At 46.5% G+C, this 20399-nt stretch overlaps 1 pseudogene; it reads left to right on the top strand.

Annotated features, from left to right (window-relative positions):
• LOC139310086 (E3 ubiquitin-protein ligase TRIM39-like) overlaps nucleotides 1-20007 on the top strand; it is a 38664-nt pseudogene extending 18657 nt beyond the window's left edge.
• Nucleotides 20008-20399: the final 392 nt, after the last annotated feature.

Below are 20399 nucleotides of genomic sequence, written 5' to 3'. Positions count from 1 at the left end.
TGGGGCGGAAAAGACCCGGAGCGATTTTCTGGGCCTTGGGAAGCCTCAATTTGTGGTTGTACGGGGGGCTGGGGACTCGAGAAAACTGCCCCATTTCTGCCCCATTTCTCTCTCCCCCAGCGTTCCTCGTTAAAACTGGGCCCACCTGGACCAACTGTCAGCCTGTGGGACTCATTGGCGCGATGCCCTATTATTATTACTATTCTGAACCCCCCTGACTCTGGAGAGGGCTATTTCCATCTGAATGGGAGACCGGTACAAGACTGCATCCCGTCAGCTGAGGGGGCTAGACATTTGCCTGACCACCGTGAGAGGGTGGCCAGGTGCCAGAGCCCCTGAGGGCTGAACCGGGAGGCTTTTACATAAATGCACTTTATCAGCGAGGGGATTTTACCAGCGAGGAGACTTTACCATAGGTCTTTACCTCCAGACAAACCGCCATGAGAGGGCGATTTTGGACCTGACCCCCGGACGCTGTCTTTATGCATCGGTTCATTGCTACCACCTCACCACAAGAGGGGGCTGTCCAGCTGACCTAACCTCCGTGAGAGGGTGGTTGGATCTATTTCCCCCTTGGAACTGTGGTCGTCTTGGCTTGGACTATGTCCTCTGTTGTGAGGGGACAAGGGACTTGGTCCTGTAAATATGTCTCTGAGACTCCCCATTCCTTTGTCTTCTCCCCGGTCCTTTATATATACCCTCAGGGTATGGTCTTATTACCCATTATGATCAATGTACTCAGCAGCGGAGCTTCTTGGTCTGCGAGACTCCCCCCTCTCGCAGGCTTGGCCCTCCATTCTATCGAGGGCCTACCTCGATGACGGGCTCTGGAGTCCCGAGAGGTGGCATGCCGCAAAGAGGGGGCGGCGGGGTTTTTTAAAATTGTCCTTGTCTAAACTTTTAAGGGGTTCGGGGAGGGGGGTGGGATTGGAATTAGGGTTGTGGGTTTGGGGGATAACCCACTAGGGGGAGAGTCGGGCTTGGCCAGGACGTTCGGCGGGGGTGGTGGGGAATCCGGAGGGGGTCGAGCTGGTCCAGATGGTGTTTTTACCATCGGTACTGTGTGTGGGAGAGGTAGATATGGCGGGAGCAGGGGGCCATATCATGTTAAGGGAGCACGCGCCCGCTGTCTTCAAGCGGTAGAGTGCTCCGGCCCCCAAGGCTCCACCCATTCTCCAGGTAGTACAGACCTTCAGGGCCCGGGCCTTCGCCTGATGTTGTGCAACGCCAGGTCTGTAGTAAATAAAGCCCCCCTCATCTGTGATCTTGTTTACGAGGGGGGAGCGGACCTGGCAGGTATTACGGAGACCTGGTTGGGCCCAGAGGGAGGGGTCCCTCTGGTAGAAATGTGCCCACCAGGTTTCCACGCATTCCATCAGCCAAGGCCACAGGGGAGGGGCGGGGGAGTAGCGGTTATTATTAGAGAAGGCCTTAGGCCGAGGGAGACCACTGTTCTCAGCTCTCTCGCTTCACACCTGAGGTCGGTAATAAACCACGCTGCAGTCAAGGCTCGTTAAGGCAGGAAACAGTTTATTCAGCGTCCGGAGGTGCTGCAAACGCTTGCTGAGTTCAGGTAAAGATAATACAAAGTCGGCGTTGGGCGTCACCGCCACTCAGCGCAGGTTAAATAAGCACGCCCATTAGCCGTATTTCCGGGCTCCTCTCTGCCGGCGCGCCCCAGCAATTAGGAACGGCAACGCGCAGCAGCTGTTCAGCATCCTATCTCGGCCGCATTGTGACCGCCCGCCTACTCCTTCTCACACCCACCGTCACCAGATCGTGCTCAGAACTGACATCCCGAATCACACCCCACCACCCCCCCTGCTCGGTACTTCTGCTTCTACAGGAAAGATCCCATCGTCAGATTGTCGAGCATGGGGTCTCGACAGGCGGCTCCCCCTACCAGGGGTCCACCTGTAAGAGATAAGATAAGAGATTAACATGTAATTATGCAGTTGCTTGTACACTATTCCCAGGCTTGTGGGGGTATTTCTTGTGATACCGTTTAAGCAACTTTTCAGCCCGAAGATTTTCAACTGGTACCCATGAGGCATCTTCCAGAGGATAGCCCTTCCACCTCACTAGATATTTTAATGTCCCTCTACTTAATTTGGAATCCAAGATTTCTATAATTTCGTAATGGGAGCCGACTAAAGGCCCTGGACGTTGTGGAGGGTTACGCATACCAGTTGCGGGCTTTAACAGGCTGCTATGAAACACCGGATGGATCTTTCCCAGTAATGGTGGTAACCGAAGTTCAACTGTTACTGGATTTATAAGCTTTACAACAGTAAAAGGCCCGAGGTATTTGGGACCTAGCTTTTTACTGGGTATCTGTAACCTAATGTATTTAGTGGATACATATACCTGATCTCCAACCTGAAACGGTTTGTGGTCTTTCCGTTTCCTGTCTGCGAATGTTTTATACTCTTGTGCCGCTTTTTGTAACGCCTCTTTGATTTTCGGCCATTGGACTCCAATCCGTATTCCCCACTCCTTAGGAGATACCTTCTCCAGCTCACCTACGTCAAGTTCGGGGATTGCAATAAAGTCTCGTCCATACACGATTTGGAATGGAGTAGCACCAGTACTTCGGTGTACCGCGTTGTTGTAGGCTACCTCAGCGAGTGGTATGAGCTCTGACCAATCGGACTGCTGATATGATACATAACAACGTAGATATCTCTCTATCATAGCGTTCGCCCTTTCTGCAGCCCCATTGGTACTAGGGTGGTAAGCGGAGCTTAACCCTTGGGATGAACCGATCAAACCAATAAACTCACGCCAAAAGCGCGCTGTAAATTGTACCCCCCTGTCCGATATGATTCGTTGGGGCGTCCCATGCAACCGGTATATGTGTCGTATGAACAACCGAGCCAATTGTCTTGCAGTTGGCAGGCCTTTACAGGGGATGAAATGAGCCTGCTTAGAAAAAAGATCAACCACAGTCCATATAACCGTGTGGCCTTTACTATCAGGCAGGTCTACCACGAAATCCATCCCTATTTCTTCCCATGGTCTGCTGGGCCTAGCGACCGGTTGTAACAAACCGAGTGGTTTACCGGGCTTTGTTTTCATTACAGCACATACGTGACACTCTTTCACATATTTTTCTACCTCCTTCCGCATACGAGGCCACCAGAACTGTCGCCGAACGAGATGGAGTGTTTTCAGAAACCCAAAATGTCCAGCGGTTTTGGAATCATGACATTTATTCAACACTGTTGTCCGCATGGATTGTGGTATATATATCTTGGATCCCATCCACGCTAAGCCCTCACGCATGGTTACCATTGTTCTGTGCTCAACCAACCAAGGGTCGCACTGCACTGCCTTTTCCAATTCTACCTTCCACTCGAATCGGGTTGATTTATCGCCCACCCCTGCTATCGGTTGGGGTTGTGGGATTATCGCTTGCACCACATCTTCCCGTTTACTATCGAATTGAGGCATCCGGGACAATGCATCGGCTAGGAAGTTCCTGCCCCCTGGGACATATTTTAACTCGAAATTAAATCGCTGAAAGTACTGTGCCCAACGAACCTGTTTTGGCGACAGTTTCCTAGGGGTTTGCAAGGCCTCTAGGTTCTTATGGTCTGTCCAGACCTCGAACCTTCTGTCCGTTCCTTCCAACAAATGTCGCCAGGTCATTAAAGCCCATCGCACCGCAAAGGCCTCCTTCTCCCAAACAGCCCAACCCCGCTCTGTGGGTGTCAATTTGCGGGATGTGTACGCACACGGACACAGGGTTCCATCTAATGTCCGCTGCAACAGCACAGCCCCCACCGCTACGTCACTAGCATCTGCCTGTACTACAAACTCCAACGAGGGATCTGGATGTTTTAATACAGGTTCCCTAGCGAACAGACTTTTCAACCGCTCGAACGATTGTTGACATTCCATGGTCCATGGTAACAGTTGTCCTGGTTTTACCTTACCCCCTCCTAGATGCTTCGTCTTTAACAAGTTTGTCAATGGGAGGGCTACCTGTGCGAACGATGGGATAAATTGCCGATAGAAATTGGCAAAACCAAGAAAGCTTTGTAACTGCTTCCGAGTTTTGGGTGCTTGCCACTCCAGTACTGTTGACACTTTTTTTGGATCCATCTCCACCCCTCGTGCTGAAATACGATACCCAAGATAGTCTAACGTAGTGCAGTGGAATTCGCACTTCGACAATTTGACAAAGAGTTTTGCGTCCAGTAATTTAGACAGCACTTTCCTCACTAGCTGGACATGTTCCTCCATCGTATCGGAGTATATCAAAATGTCGTCCAGGTACACAAGAACGCCCCGATATAGATGCTCATGCAACACCTCGTTTATAACCTGCATAAACACGGCAGGTGCGCCTTGCAACCCAAAAGGCATGACACGGAACTTATAGCTTCCTAACGGGCAATTGAAAGTTGTTTTCCACTCATCTCCTGCTCTTATTCTTATTCTGTAGTAAGCTTCCCGTAAATCCAGTTTCGTGAACACCTTCCCAGTCGCCAGTGTGGCTAATAAATCCTTCATCAACGGCAAAGGGTAAAGGTGTTCGACACAAACAGCATTCAGGCCCCTGAAGTCAACACAGAGACGGAGACCACCGTCTTTCTTTTCGCGAAACAGAACCGGGGCTGCCATACGCGCCCGACTGGGCTGGATAAACCCCCTAGCTAGGTTTTTATCAATGTAACGCCGCAGCTCTTCTAACTCTGGTTTTGTCATGGCGTACATACGCGGTTTAGGAAACTTCGCCCCCGGTATCAGCTCTATGGCACAGTCTGTCACTCTGTGAGGCGGCAGCGTCTCACACTCACGTTCGTCGAATACAGCTGCTAAATCTTTATATACATCCGGATATCCTGACCCAGCATGTCCTAAGCCATGACACTGCTGGACCTGTGATTGGGGTTCGGGAATTGGGTCTGGCCCTAAACTGATCTGCAGCTTCCGGTAACCTCCCTCCCACCATATAGTGGGACGCCACTTATCCAACCATGCAAGGCCCAGGATAATCGACTCGACCATCCGGTCGACTACAATAAACCGGATCCGCTCCGTGTGTTCCCCGATCTCCAAGTAGACGGCCTCTGTAACGTGAGAGGCCGGTAAACCTCCTAACAATGACCCATCCATCTGTTCAAAACGGATAGGGGTCTTTAGTTTCACCCGTTGTAGTCCCAAACGATCCGCAACTGTACTGCGGATAAGACAACGAGTACACCCCGAATCTATGAGCGCTCCCTGTGGAACCCCCTTTAGAGTGCGTATATTGCGTAGCACCACTGGTATTACAAACGGACGTATAGGACCGCTTACCATAGGGTCCTCTGGTCCACTGTCATCGCTGCCATCCGTTACTGTTGGCAAAGCCCCTTCCCCCGAAGGGCTCTGCACACCGGTTAACGTGGATCGGGAACAGCTAGCGGGCATCGGTGTGGACGTGGATGTTCGCTCTGATGTTGACCGTGCCCTTTCCCGCACCTTGGCTCCAGACGGCGGGGTGCGTGCTGGTGAAGCTTGCAAGGGGGGTATGGGACACTCGGCAGCCCGGTGTCCTAGTTGGTTGCACCGGAAGCAACGGAAAGCCCCTCGTCCTCCGCCTGCTGTTGGTCTGCCGGGCGCGGGGCTCACCCCATACTCCTTTGGTTTCGGTCCGGTTGGTACAAATCGTTGGGGTTGTTGGCCCACGCGCCCCCGAAACTCCCGTAGTCCAACCTCTAACTCCACTGCGGCCTTAAACCATTCGGACAGTTTTGGGGGTAACCCACGGTATACGCAGGCTTGTTTCACCTCCCTGTCCAGGCCAGATCGAAACTGGTGTACTAGTAACCGTTCGGGCCAAGACCTAAGTCTTCCTGCCAGCGTCCGGAAGTCCTTCACGTATTCTTTGGCCGGCCGGCCTCTCTGTCGCAGCGCCAATAATTCCCCCTCGGTGACCTGGACTCTGGCGCTGTCTTCAAAACGTCCCCGCAGCGCCTCTAAAAACAGCCCCACGTCGGCCAGTTCCCTAGCATGTTCACTATGTAAGTCTGCAACCCAATTAGCAGCCTCCCCCTGGAGAACTGCGGTTATGGCCATAATTACAGCCCACTGAGAGGGATACAGATGGCCATAGAGATCCGTGTGACTGAGCACCTGGCTTAGGAAGATAGAGACCCTATCAGGGCTCCCGTCAAACGTAGCCTGTATAGGGGGAGGACCCCACACAGCGGGGAGTTGCTGAGGCCACATTCCGGGTGGCAACATCATGGGGGGGAGATGGCTGCTGGCTCCACTGTCCTGCACCGGTGCCCCTGACCGAGGCTGTCCTCCAGCACCACTCTGGTCCATCCCCCTCCTTGCCACCCTTGGCTGCCGTTCGTGGGTAGTGTCGCGGGGCGGCTCGCTTACTGAAGAACCCCTGGGTCGGGACTGTCCCATTGGCTGGCCTCTGCTGCCTTCCCTCCGTTCTACCCGCAACTTTGGGCTTGCTAAATGGAAGCGGGACTCCCGACCCCCTCCTCCTCTCTGCCACGAGTCAGGGACTTCCGTTCCCATCCAGGGCTGCCAGGACGCTGCATCTCTGAAACTCCCTTCCCCGAATTTTTCCCTTAAGATATCCAGAGTGGATGCTCCAAGGCCAGTAGACTGACTCTCATCCCATTCTTCGTCTTCTAGCCATTTCCTCTCCCTCCAGCCACGGAAGGAAGACTCCCCCGAGTAACCCCCGGGGGTTGGGGCTTTATAGGTGCCAGAGCCCACGAGAGCGGAGCTCTGCCACCACTCTCCTGCCGAGCTCTTCAGCCGCTGCGTCTCGGTCGAGTCCTGGGTCTCGACGGCACCTTCGGCGGGTTGAAGCTTCCTCTCCTTCGCTCTAACCACTGGAAGGTCTTTGGGGCTCGGTTCCTCCGCCTGCAACACGGCGTTGTCGTCCTCCAGTCCCTCGGGAATCGCCGCCCCGGCATCCGCTCCCTCCGCCATCCCTTCGCTCTCGGCGTTACTCACGGTGAAAAAGGGGGGGCAACGCCGACTTTCTCTCAGCTCTCTCGCTTCACACCTGAGGTCGGTAATAAACCACGCTGCAGTCAAGGCTCGTTAAGGCAGGAAACAGTTTATTCAGCGTCCGGAGGTGCTGCAAACGCTTGCTGAGTTCAGGTAAAGATAATACAAAGTCGGCGTTGGGCGTCACCGCCACTCAGCGCAGGTTAAATAAGCACGCCCATTAGCCGTATTTCCGGGCTCCTCTCTGCCGGCGCGCCCCAGCAATTAGGAACGGCAACGCGCAGCAGCTGTTCAGCATCCTATCTCGGCCGCATTGTGACCGCCCGCCTACTCCTTCTCACACCCACCGTCACCAGATCGTGCTCAGAACTGACATCCCGAATCACACCCCACCACCCCCCCTGCTCGGTACTTCTGCTTCTACAGGAAAGATCCCATCGTCAGATTGTCGAGCATGGGGTCTCGACAACTGTACCTCAGACAGCTAGTTGTGAGTCCCTCCTTGTGAAGTGGGGCCACGGGGTTCAGAGGGGTTTGCTGATCACGTACCTGGCTCCCTGCCACGTGGCGGCAGCCCTGCCCGAGCTACTCAACGTTATTGCCGCGGTGGCAGTTGATACCCCCAGACTTATGGTCATGGGGGATTTCAACCTGCCATCCGTGGGTGAGGCGTCTGAGGTGGCTCGAGAGTTCATGGCTTCCATGACGGCCATGGACCTGACCCAACTAATTCATGGCCCTACGCACACTGGGGGAAACACACTGGACTTGCTTTTTGTCTCTGGACAGTGGTTGAGTGATCTTGAGATAGGGGATATAGTCATCGAGCCCTTGTCATGGTCAGATCACTCGCTCCTTCGCCTTGACCTTCGAACCGCGGCACCCCGCTGCAGGGAGGCGGAACCGGTAAGATGGTACCGCCCCAGGCGCCTGATGGAACCTGATAGGTTCCAGATGGAGCTTGGGCCAATCCCGGAGGTTCTGGCTCATGCCTCATCTGGGGACCTAGTGGCCGCCTGGGATAGGGCGGCTGCTGGAGCCCTGGATCGAGTCGTGCCTTTGCGGCCTCTGACCCGGCGCCGATCTCGCCTGGCTCCTTGGTTCACCGAGGAGCTGAGGGAGATGAAGCGCCGGAAAAGATGCCTAGAGAGCTGTTGGAGGGCTAGTCTTTCTGAATCTGACCAAACACTGGTAAGATCTCATATTAGGAGTTACCTAGTGGCGATAAAAGCAGCAAAATGCACTCATTTTACTGCTCTTACTGCGTCATCAGATAATCGCCCGGCCACCCTGTTTAGGGTGACCCGCTCCCTGCTCCACCAGGAAGCGCGGGAGGACCCCTTGGAGGGAAGAGCCGAGGATTTTGTTCAGTATCTGTATGACAAAATCACTCAGATTCGGGCAGGTCTGGACTCTGACGGGATAGATCCAGCGAGGGTAACGGAGACAGGTCTTGAGACTGTTATCTGGGATGAGTTTGATCCTGTGACCCCAGATGACGTGGACAGGATTCTGGGTAGATTGAACGCGACCACATGTTTGTTGGACCCGTGTCCCTCCTGGTTAGTGCTGGCTTCCCGGGAGGTGACGCGAGGCTGGCTCCAGGGGATTATAAATGCTTCGTTGGGTGAGGGTGTCTTTCCCGCCGCCCTGAAAGAGGCGGTGGTAAGGCCTCTCCTCAAGAAGCCTTCCCTGGACCCGGCAGTATTGGCTAATTATCGTGGAGTCTCCGACCTTTGCTTCGTTGCGAAGGTTGTTGAGAGTGTGGTTGCGCGACAGCTACCCCAGTACCTGGATGAAGCGTCGTATCTAGATCCGTTCCAGTCGGGCTTCAGGCCTGGGTACAGCACGGAAACGGCATTGGTCGCGTTGGTTGATGATCTCTGGAGGGCTCGGGACAGGGGTTGTTCCTCTGTCCTGGTCCTGTTAGACCTCTCAGCGGCTTTTGATACCATCGACCATGGTATCATGCTGCACCGGCTGGAAGGGTTGGGGGTGGGAGGCACCGTTTTACGGTGGTTCTCCTCCTTTCTCTCTGACCGGTCGCAGTCTGTGTTGACAGGGGGGCAGAGATCGACCCCGAGGCCCCTTATATGTGGGGTGCCGCAGGGATCGGTTCTCTCGCCCCTTCTGTTCAACATTTATGTAAAGCCGCTGGGCGAGATCATCCGTGGTTTCGGGGTGAAGTACCATCTGTACGCTGACGACACCCAGCTGTACATCTCCACCCCGGACCACCCCAACGGTGCCCTTGAAGTGATGTCCCAGTGCCTGGAGGCCGTACGGATCTGGATGGGGAGAAACGGGCTCAGGCTCAACCCATCCAAGACCGAGTGGCTGTGGTTTCCGACGTCCCGATATAGTCAGCTGACGCCATTGCTGGCTATTGGGGGCGAATCATTGGCCCCCACGGAAAGGGCTCATAACTTGGGCGTCCTCCTGGACTCACGGCTGTCTTTAGAAGAACACTTGACGGCCGTGACCGGGAGGATTTTTCATCAGTTTCGCCTGATTCGCCAGTTGCGTCCCTTTCTAGATCGGGACTCGTTACGCACAGTCACTCATGCCCTCGTCACCTCTCGTCTGGACTATTGTAATGCTCTCTACATGGGGCTCCCCTTGAGGTGCGCCCGGAGGCTCCAACTGGCGCAGAGTGCGGCCGCGCGGGTGGTTATGGGAGCAACATGGAGCTCCCATGTAACACCTCTCCTGCGCGAGCTGCACTGGCTCCCGGTGGTCTTCCGGGTGTGCTTCAAGGTTCTGGTTACCACCTTTAAAGCGCTCCATGGCTTAGGACCTGGTTACTTACGGGACCGCCTACTACCATTAACAGCCTCCCACCGACCAGTACGCTCCCACAGAGAGGGGCTCCTCCAGGTGCCGTCGGCCAAACAATGTCGGCTGTCGGCCCCTAGGGGGAGAGCCTTCTCTGTGGGGGCACCGACGATCTGGAATGAGCTCCCCCCAGAGATACGGAGGATTCCGGATCTGCGCACCTTCCGCCGCGAGTTGAAGACGCTTTTATTTCATCAAGCTGGCCTCGCCTAAATCTTCTCCCTTTTAACTGTAAATTTTAAATTTTTAATGTATTTTAAAATTATGGGTTTTTAATTATGGGTATTAATTCAGCCAAATTTATTTAATTCATTTTTATTTGATTTTAAATTTTGTATATTTATGTGTTTTACTTCATGGCTGTGCACCGCCCTGAGTCCTTCGGGAGTAGGGCGGTATAGAAATTCAATAAAATAATAATAAATAAATAAAATAAATAAAACAATTGAGACGTAAAGGAGATAACTTATCCAGAAGACTTAGATTCATGGGATATGAAACAGGTACAAAAGGATACAGATTTATTGATAATAACAACAAATTCATAATTTCTAGAACAGCTGTATTTCATGAACAGGCCAATTGGTCTAAGATACATCTTAATGAGATATTTCCAATCACAAAGACAGACATTAAAAACCAAGATAGGACAGAAAAGGAAGAGCATAATCACCCCAGAATAAAAACAGATTCATTAACTAAAAAGGAAGCAAGATACTTACACGATAACGATAGCAAACCAGAAAAAACAATTAGGTGTAACAGAAATCAAGTACCAAATAAATATAAGGATTACGTAATGTATATAAATAATGAAGCATCAACACCCAACACATACGAGGAAGTATTAAAGCTCCCCATTGAAGAAAGAAAAAAATGGGAATTAGCCATGGCCAAAGAAATGGACAGTTTACGAGAATTAAATGTATTCACACCAACACCTGCACCAAAGGACAAAACAATTATAAGCACCAGATGGATATTCAAAATTAAAAATCTGGAAGAAGGCAACACATTATATAAAGCTAGATTAGTTGCACAGGGTTACGCTCAAAAGTATCCTGAGGATTATACAGACACATATTCTCCCACTGTAAGGACTGAAAGTGTTAAGACAGCTTTAGTTATAGCATCTGCACTTAATCTTGATGTCTTTCAATATGATATACAAACTGCATACTTACATGCAAAGCTTGATAAAGAGATATATGTAAGGGCCCCTCATAGCCAATATACAAATAGAAATGAAACTTGGTTATTGAACAAAAGTTTGTACGGACTAAAGCAATCCGGCAAACGTTGGTATGAATGTTTGGTCAATGTACTCAAAACTATGAATTTCAATGCTACAACTGCAGACAATTGTTTCTTTGTCAGAAAGGATGGTGATTCACTAGAATTTGTGTTAATTTATGTGGATGACATTTTATATATTGGTAAGCATAAAGAGAAAAGAGATACATTTGTAACAAAACTGAATGAACATTTTTCTTTAAAGTCACTAGGAAAAGTAAATAAATATCTTGGAGTTCAAATCAGTAAGACAAAAAAAGGATTTAAATTATCTCAAAAAGATAAAATTATAGAACTCCTGAATAAATGTAATTTGAGTGATGCGAAGCCTTGTGATACTCCAATGCAAGCTGATTTTTTAAGAAACATGAATGAATCATCCCCTGAATTTAAAGATAATACACTTTACAGATCAGTTATTGGTTCCCTTTTGTATATATCTAATTGGACTAGACCTGATATTGCTCTACCCCTTAATTTATTATCTAGATATGTTAGTAAACCCTTAATGTATCATTGGGAAGCCATTAAACGAGTATTAAGATATCTGAAGCACAGCTTAGACTTCTGTCTACTATTGGAACCCAACGATGTTAATGAACCCATTCTCACTTGTTACGCTGATGCAGATTGGGCAGGTGACACTAAGTGCAGAAAAAGCACTTCAGGCTATGTATTTTTTCTTCTTTTTTTTTTATTGAAAAAGTTTTCAAATACAAATTTTTTCCCCACATTTTTCTCCCCCCCTCCTCCCTAACCCCCCCCCACCACCCATCCCCCCAATGACTTCCTCACAACAAAAACCTAATTCATAACAGATTATATAATATTTTACCATCCCCTTACTCCCTCCTCTAAATACTAACGCTTATTTACTAATAATATTATTAATATTATTACTTCCCCCTTTTAGCATACATTTCAAAATATCATTTTACTATAACATTGCATAACTTCTAATTTAACCTAATAATATTATTATAACTCCCGATTTAACAGTAATCTGCCCTATTTCTCCTCCCCATACTTATATCTGTATATTAATACAACATTTCATAACAACCTTCCATTTTAAAACTATGTAATAAATCCTGCTTTAACATTTAATCTTTTGTATATATTAATATAACATTTCAAAGCAGCCTTCCCCATAAATCCTAATTTAGCATTTATTCAGCTCCATCCATTTGCTCCACTCCCATAGGTATATCACTTAAGCATCCCTTTTCTTAAACTAAACAATCAGTAAACTAACCTATCTCCACCCACTTTCATACAAAGTTGCCATACACAACAGTTCTTAATATCTTTAATCTACTACCCACCCTACTAAAAAAAAATTCCATTATGTAGAAAAAATCAATAACTTTAAGTTTATAATCCATATAATATCTTCTTTAGTGTCTTTCCACTAGATTGTTGAATACATCATCCATATTAGGGTAACATAGCATCCTAGTTGCAACGGATGGTTCCAAATCCTCAGTTGTCTTCTGCCCCCATCAGTAATAAATCTCCTCCTATATATATATATATATATATAAAAAAAAAAACAACAACCACCCGAGTGACATTATAATTATATTCCATACAATATCTGTAATTGTGGTTTTCTTCAGGATTATTAATTCCCATCATCATAATGGGTAACAACCAGATCTTCTGCATGCCCCAGCGTAATTCTCTTGCCTTATAGCTCGACATAAATATAATACATTTATCAATAAAAAGAACTCCAAAATAGATAATTCCAATCCAACCAGTTTAAGGCTCTTTTCACATCCCAAAATTACGGCATTGCAGAGGTCTGTCACTCTCCTCAGGATATTGTTAACCAATACTTCGCCTCATCTGTCTTTTCATATGTTCATTCATTTTTTTTTTTAAAAAAAACTGGCTTCACTGTTGCTTAATTTAGAAATTTTTATTTTTGTGAGACCTATTTCTTTTTTTCTTTTCCTTTTGTGGGTTTGTTCTCCATCCTAATTTCCTTTCTGTAAGTTGTATATCGACTGAGCGATTTTCGTTCTGCTTTATAACTTGATCTTGTTGGTTTTGCTTTAACTCATATTTCTTTTCTGACAATTGTATATCAGCTAATTGATTTCCATGCTTGTCTGTGACTTGATGAGTCATAATCACGTTGGAATCCGATGCCACTTCTCTTTTATTTATAAATAATCCAGCTGGGGTGTCTAAAGAATCCGAAGGCAAAGTCTCTATAATTCTGTGTTTTCCCTTTATTTCCAATTCCTTCTGCTTATCCTGTATTGTGCATAGAGATGTTGAATTCATTTTCAAAATTTTTTGATAAAATTCTTCCGCTTTTTCAATAGTATTTAATTGATATCTTTCTCCTTGATATCTCAATATAATACCAACTGGGGCATCCCACCTGAATAGGATATTTCTCTTTTTAAGTTCAGTCACCAGAAAACCAAATTTCTTTCTTTCCAATAAGATCTTGGGCGGGAGCTCTTTATATATCCAAATCTTTCTTCCAAACCATTGCAAAATAGAATTGTAAGAATTTTGCACAATATTATTTCTTATCTCCTTGTCTGTAAAATAAATCACCACATCTCTAGGCAGTTGCCTTTGCTTTGCAGTCCAGGAATTTATTCTATAAATTCTATCAATCCTACAAAATACTTCCTCAGGTTGAACCTTTAAAATCCCAGCCAGAATTTCAGAAGATATTTTCCTTAAATCATCCCTGTTGTTTTCCTGCAGTCCTCTCAGTCTAATCGCATATTCAGTGAAATTATATTGCATCATTAAAACTTCTCTTTCAATCCTTTGTTGCAAATTTTCTACATTACAAGTCTTTTGATCAGCCTCCATTTTAGGTTTTTCTTCTGAGCTATTATCTTGAGTATTTGTCAAGTAACTTTCAATTTTTTGTATTCTATTGTCCAAATTGTCCTCAGTTTCTTCCATTTTAGACTCTAATAACTTAGTATTTGCGTCCAACTGGATCATAAATTCTGAAAAACCATTAGCCATTTTTATAATCTTTCGTTCCAAAAAATCAAACTTTGATTGCACCAATTCTTTAATTTCCTGCTTAAATTTTTCAAAGTGCTGATTCACAATCTCATCCCTTCTTACAATCTCCTCTAAGAGAAATTCTATTATGTTGAAATCAGATTTCTGAGACTGGAGACTTAGAACTTGTTCATGTAATTTGTTAATGGGGGAATCCCCCCCCCACTGCTTGTTTGTCTGACTTTATAAATCTCAATGCCATGTTTCCGCCCAGACAAACTTTTTTTAGAAAAGAGAAGAAAAGCAGAGAAAAAAAAAACTTCTTTCCAACCAAGATCAATATCAAATCTCCAGGAGAAAAAAACAAAACACAAAAGTGAAGTTTTATCTTCAATTGTAGCCAAAAGTATTTATTCCACTACTTTGTAGTAATAGAAAACAGAAGGACTTTCCCTTTCAGCCCCTTCTCAAGCTGCGGCAGTCGCCATTTTTAAAAATCTTTTTTTTTCCTTCTTTCTTTCTTGAATAACTTTTATAAAATAAATAAAATACTTGCGATTCAGGATCACGGGTCCAGCTCACCTCCTCTTTAATTAATCTGTTAAATTTGTGGGTTTGTTCTTGTCGCCTAGCTCTGCATAAGCAGAGGTCTCCCAAAGCCCGGAGCGGTGGCTAGGGATATGGGGAGTCTCATCTGCTCCATCCCAAAAGTAAAAAAAAACTTTTGGGGCCACGCAGAGAGCTCTACCCACCCCAGCCGGCTCTATCTCCATTTCCTTGTGGAAACGGAGTTTTTTCGAGCCGCCATTCCATTGTGAAGGCGGCTCTTACAGGCAGTGGGGCTGGCGATCCCGAGAGATCGTCTGGCGGCAACAAGCAGCAAACCGGAAGGCTATGTATTTTTTCTTAACAATTGTCCAGTCTACTGGTATACTGGGAAACAAGATCTAGTAGCCACATCAGCAACTGAGGCAGAATATGTTTGTTTGTCTAAAGCCTCTAATAATCTTGTATGGTTTAATGATTTATTATCAGATGTCTGGAAGAGTCCTTCATTACCTTTTATTATACATGAAGATAACAAAGCTGCTATAGAGATATCTAGGTCTGATGCCATTGGTCAAAGATCTAGACATATAGATATCAAATTCAAACATGTAAGACAATTATCTCAAGATGGATTCATTAAAGCTATTCATTGCGAAACCTCAGAACAAACAGCCGACATACTGACTAAGCCTTTGCCATCAAAACAACACAAATATTTAACTTCAAAACTACAAGTTTTATATTGTTCTGAATCTGAGTGTAATTACTGCTGTATGTCGAATCGGCATTTAGAGAGGGATTTGTCACGGGTAAATGCCTTATTCTCAAATGGAGAAAATATATGTTCACAGGATATCAGGGGTTAATTCATCCTTCCTTTCTTAATGTATTCATATGTAACCACTCCCACCTATAACCCCGCCTCATTGTTATAAAAGGGGATGTACGCACCTCCTACTTGCTTCTATCTGCAACCATTCAGAGAATATAGAATGCCTACTGTAAATAAATAGTACTTTGTTTTGAATACTTCATTCCTGAATTATTTATTGAGTCTGATCCTCAAATTTATGCAACAGGCACCACATAAATACAAGGCATGGAACAGCCCAATGCACACATTCTGGAGAGAGTGTTCCAATATTTGAGGGTCTGTCACAGAGAGAAGGGGGTCAATCTGTTTTGCAAAGCACCTGAAGGCCAGGCAAGGAATAATGGATGGAAACTGATCAAGGAGAGATTCAACTTAGAAATGAGGAGAAATTTTCTGACTGAGGACAATCAACCAATGAAACAGCTTCCCTCCAGAAGTAGTGGGAGCTTCATCACTGGAAGTTTTCAAGAAGAGGCCGGACTGCCACCTGTCAGAAACAATGTGGGGTCTCCTGCTTGGGTGGTTGGGGGGGATGCTGGACTAGATGACCTACAAGGTCGCTTCCAACTCTGTTATTCTGTTATTTTGTCCTTCCAGGTACCAGGCTAAGGAAACATATGAGAATCCGGTGGATTTACTTCTAGAGCCAAAGGGGACAATGTGGGATTACAGTGATATGACTGAGCTTCTGAAAAGTGCCATGAAAAAACTGAGAGGTAAAAAACAGCCACCAAGGTTTTACACTGGATGACATTTTGAGCATCCAAGAGAGATTCTGGGTCAATGTCACATGGATCAAATAGGGATCGATTTCAGGATCAGTGTCTCAGTTAGGATTGTAAATGGAGACTACCTGTAGTCTTCGTAGCCCAAATCAGTAGTGGGTTCCTACCGGTTCGCTCTGGATCTTGCAAACTGGTAGTAGCGGTGGCGGGAGGCTCCGCCCATCCACCTGGACATCATCACAGACACTCTGCGCACGCACGCACATTGTGAACCGGTAGCGAAGGTAAGTGGAGCCCACCCCTGGCCCAAATCCATATGCCCTGATCACTGGGGAAGCAGAATAAGTTTCCACTAAGTATAATGGAATACATAGAGGTAGTTCTTGACTTACGACCTCAGTTGAGCTGAAAATTTCTGTTGCTAAGCAAGGCAGTTGTTAAGTGAGAAGTGCCCCATTTTACGAACGTTTTTGCCTCAGTTATTCAGAAAATCACGGCAGTTAAGTGAATCGTGGTTGATAAATGAATTTGGATTCATGCATTGATTTTGCGTGTCAGAAGCTCCCCAGGAAGGTTGAAGAGGACAATCCCAGAATCATGGGATGCTGCAACCATCGTAAATACAAGCTGGTTCCCAAGTGCCCAAATTTTGATCACGGGACTGGGGAGGCTGCAACCATCATAAGTGTGAGAACCGATTATAAAGCTCCTTTGTCAGTGCTGCTATAACGTCACTAAAAAAATAGTTGTAAATTGAGGACTACCTGTATATGGAATTTATTCATTTATTTTTATTATTTATTAGTCCAATTTATATGCCGCCCTTCTCCGTAGACTCAGGGCAGCTTACAATGCATTATAGCAATAGCCTGCATACTTTTTGTCTATACCTGCTTATTAGGGCTCCCCCCCCCAAGCAGTGTTGTTCTATACAAAGTTGGCTTATTGGCCTCACAATCCAGGTTCTCAATTTACCTACCTCGAAAGGATGGAAGGCTGAGTCAACCTTGAGCCTGGTGAGATTTGAACTTGCACTAATTGTAGGCAGCTGGCAGCTAAGTGCTAGCACTTAATAGCACTTTAGTCCACTGCACCACTGAGGTGCATATATAGTAGAACATATTTATACCTAATGGAATATATATAGCCACCAATGACATTCTGGCTTGTAGCTTTCCCTATTCCTTATTTCCTGATCTGAGGCCAAGGAAAGCAAACCAGGGAATCTGAGGGAGGCCCTTCTGTTGCTCCAATTCCAGGGATGAGATGCTGAATTCCTCCCTTTTCTTCCCCAGATACTCTGGAAAGTGGACTTCAACTACAGGAAGGTAAATATGAGTTACAGGAATTGGATTTCCTTGCTATTTTAAGCTCTGATGCCAGTAACTTTAAGAGAAACATAATAGATGAAAAAAAAAAGAAAAATAAAGGATTAATTACTATATAAGACTATGATGATCCAGTAAACTTTAATGATTATATGATTTATGAACTATTACTTGCCATTTATATGTACAATATTAGCTAATGCAGTGGAGAAAAATTCCTTGTGTGTCTGATCACATTTGGCCAAATCAAGTGGTTGTTCTGTTCTGTTCTGTTCTGTTCTACTCCTCTACTCCTGCTCCGCTCCGTTCTGTTCTATACATACCATATTTTTTGGAATGTAAGACGAACCTTTCCCCCCCCTAAAAGAGGCTGAAAATTTGGGTGCAACTTATACTCCGTATGTAGCTTTTTGGAAGCTTTTTTCAGCCCCACCGAGGCACTAATGAAGCACTAGCAAGCAATCTTCCCAGCTTTGCCTGCTCCCTCAACTCCCTGAGTGAAGCAGTCTCCCTGCTTTGCTCTGACTCTCAGCTGTTCTTTAGAAGCTTTTTCCTGCCCTAACCAGGTACCAGCCGAGTGAAGCTTTGCCTGCTTTTCTCATTGCTGCTTCCTCTCAGCTGTGCCTTAGAGGCTGTTTTTTATCCCCAAGCAGGGGATAAAAAACCAGCAAACTAATGTGCTGAAGCTGACCAGACTAAGGACGATAGCCAGATGAATACCTGGTAGGCAGATTTTTTTTTCCTATTTTCCTCCCCAAAAACTAAGCTGTGTCTTATACTCTGGTGCGTCTTATACTCTGAAAAATACGGTAATCTAAAAAACTGAAGCCAATCTTGGTGTAGAATGAAATACCTGGACAAATGGGAAAATATGACCTGGGAGTGAAAGGAATCTTGAATTCCTACCAAGCTAATAACATCCTCTTGATTTTACTGCCTGACTATAAGTTGGTGAGAGACCAGGTCTTTGGGAGCAGAAATTAGGTCCTTTGGGTCAAAGCAAATAGCAAAGTTGGAGCATCAGGGTTGCCTCCACTCTGTGGGCCATCAGACTTGTGAAAGCAGAGGTTTCCTGTATAAGATCCTCCCCTTTTGTACATCCCTGTGATACCCTGATGCTCATAGAGAAAAAGATGGAGCCTCCTCACATCCCATCATGTGTCCTAAGTTACCTCTGGGGGATCCTTCTGACTTTTCCCAGTTCAGAATTGAAACATGGCAGCCTCTTGTTCTGCCTGATCTTCTGGAAGAGGTGGAGCCCTATGAAGTGTTTGAAGGACTTGGCCATTGTGAGACTTGTGGACTTCAGTTCCCAGAATTCCCCATCCAGGATGGCAAAGCTGGACGGTAATCAGCAGAGTGGTGGCCACATGGGAGACTAGAGACTAGGGGAATTGACCAGTGGAGCCAAGAGACGAAGAGCTGAGGGGAGGAGCCAAAAGCTGTACAGGTAGTCAACGTATCCTGAAGGTGTGCAGCTTAGTAGCAGCTGGAGGGGAGGCAGATGGACTGGAAGATGGCGAAGGCAACCTAAGTGAATGGAAGGAGAAGGCCAGAGGAGCGCTGAAGAGGCCGGCAGTTAACAGAGGATGGGACTAAGACAGTGGGAGAGCCCGAGTGCTTGGAGAAAAGGGAGCAGAGGGACCTGGACAATAGCAGCCCCATCAGCCATTGGAATTCTGTTAGTTGAAGTCTACAAGTCTTACAGTTGCCAAAGTTGGAGGACTCTTGACCAGGCAATGCTTAGGTGTTGTTTAAAAGAACAATGAGTCCTCCAGTCCTGGGGGCGGGGTGGTGTTTGGAAGCTGAACTCCATTCACACAAGAGGGTTAAGCTCTTGGGGGTGAAGATACAAACCAGGCCTGCAGCTGAAGCTCTTGTTTTTTTCCTTCTTCTCTTCCCCCTTACAGAGAATGTAACTCTGGATCCAGACACAGCCAATCCTGACCGCCTTGAAGTCTCCCAAGATCGAAAAAGTCTCAAAGGAGTTAAGCCAGTTAAAGAAAAATATCTTGTCTCAGACCCCAGGAGATTTCTATTTCAACCTTGTGTCCTTGGCTGTCAGAAGTTCTCAACAGGGAGACATTTCTGGGAAGTTATGGTAGGAGGTAAAGGAGAATGGAGTGTAGGGGTTGCCAAAAAGCCAGTGAACTTAACAAATCTTGATGAGGAGACCATGTTCTGGATGTTTTGGAAATGGGAAGGGAAATACTCAGCTGTATCTCCATCAAAACACTCTCAACTGGTCCTGACTGAGGAGCCCACGAGGATCCGCATCTCCCTCAGCTGCGAAGGGGGACAAGTGAGCTTTTTTGATGCCAGGACAGCAACTCTGCTCCATACATTCTCAGACGCTTCCTTGGTTGGAGAGACCCTTCTGCCCTCTTTCTTTTTGGGTGAGGGTGCCTGCATGACACTCCCCTAAAAGAAGGGACCTCCATAAACAAAACTCCCTATTTGCCAAGCAGGGATCTCCGAAAGCCTTTAAAGCAGAGATTCCTTAGCTTTTTGCTACTTCAGCTTTTTTTATTGTTCTATGCCACCCTGGTCAGTCAATCAGTCATTATAAAGGAATAACCTGATCATCATTTCTATTTGTCTGGATAAAAAAAAAAAATGAAGTGTCCTAGGATCTTTATCGGCTTTAGCATCATGTGTTCAGGTGTATCAGTATTAAAAATACCTTACAGCTAAGCCTGTCAATCATGGTTTTATATGTCTGTCACAGCTCTTCATCCCATTTATGGATCATGCTTGTTTGTTTCATGTTAGTTGCAATCAATGATTGTGTAGGTGTCCATAACTCCGTATATTCTATAATCATCCCCTTCTTTT

This window comes from Pituophis catenifer, unplaced genomic scaffold, assembly GCF_029215685.1.
Source record: "Pituophis catenifer annectens isolate HBS135680 unplaced genomic scaffold, rPitCat1.0.hap2 SCAF_2, whole genome shotgun sequence".
NCBI classification, from domain to species: domain Eukaryota; kingdom Metazoa; phylum Chordata; class Lepidosauria; order Squamata; family Colubridae; genus Pituophis; species Pituophis catenifer.
The sequence above is the reverse complement of the archived record's forward strand: the minus strand, read 5'-3'. Positions and strand labels throughout refer to the sequence as shown.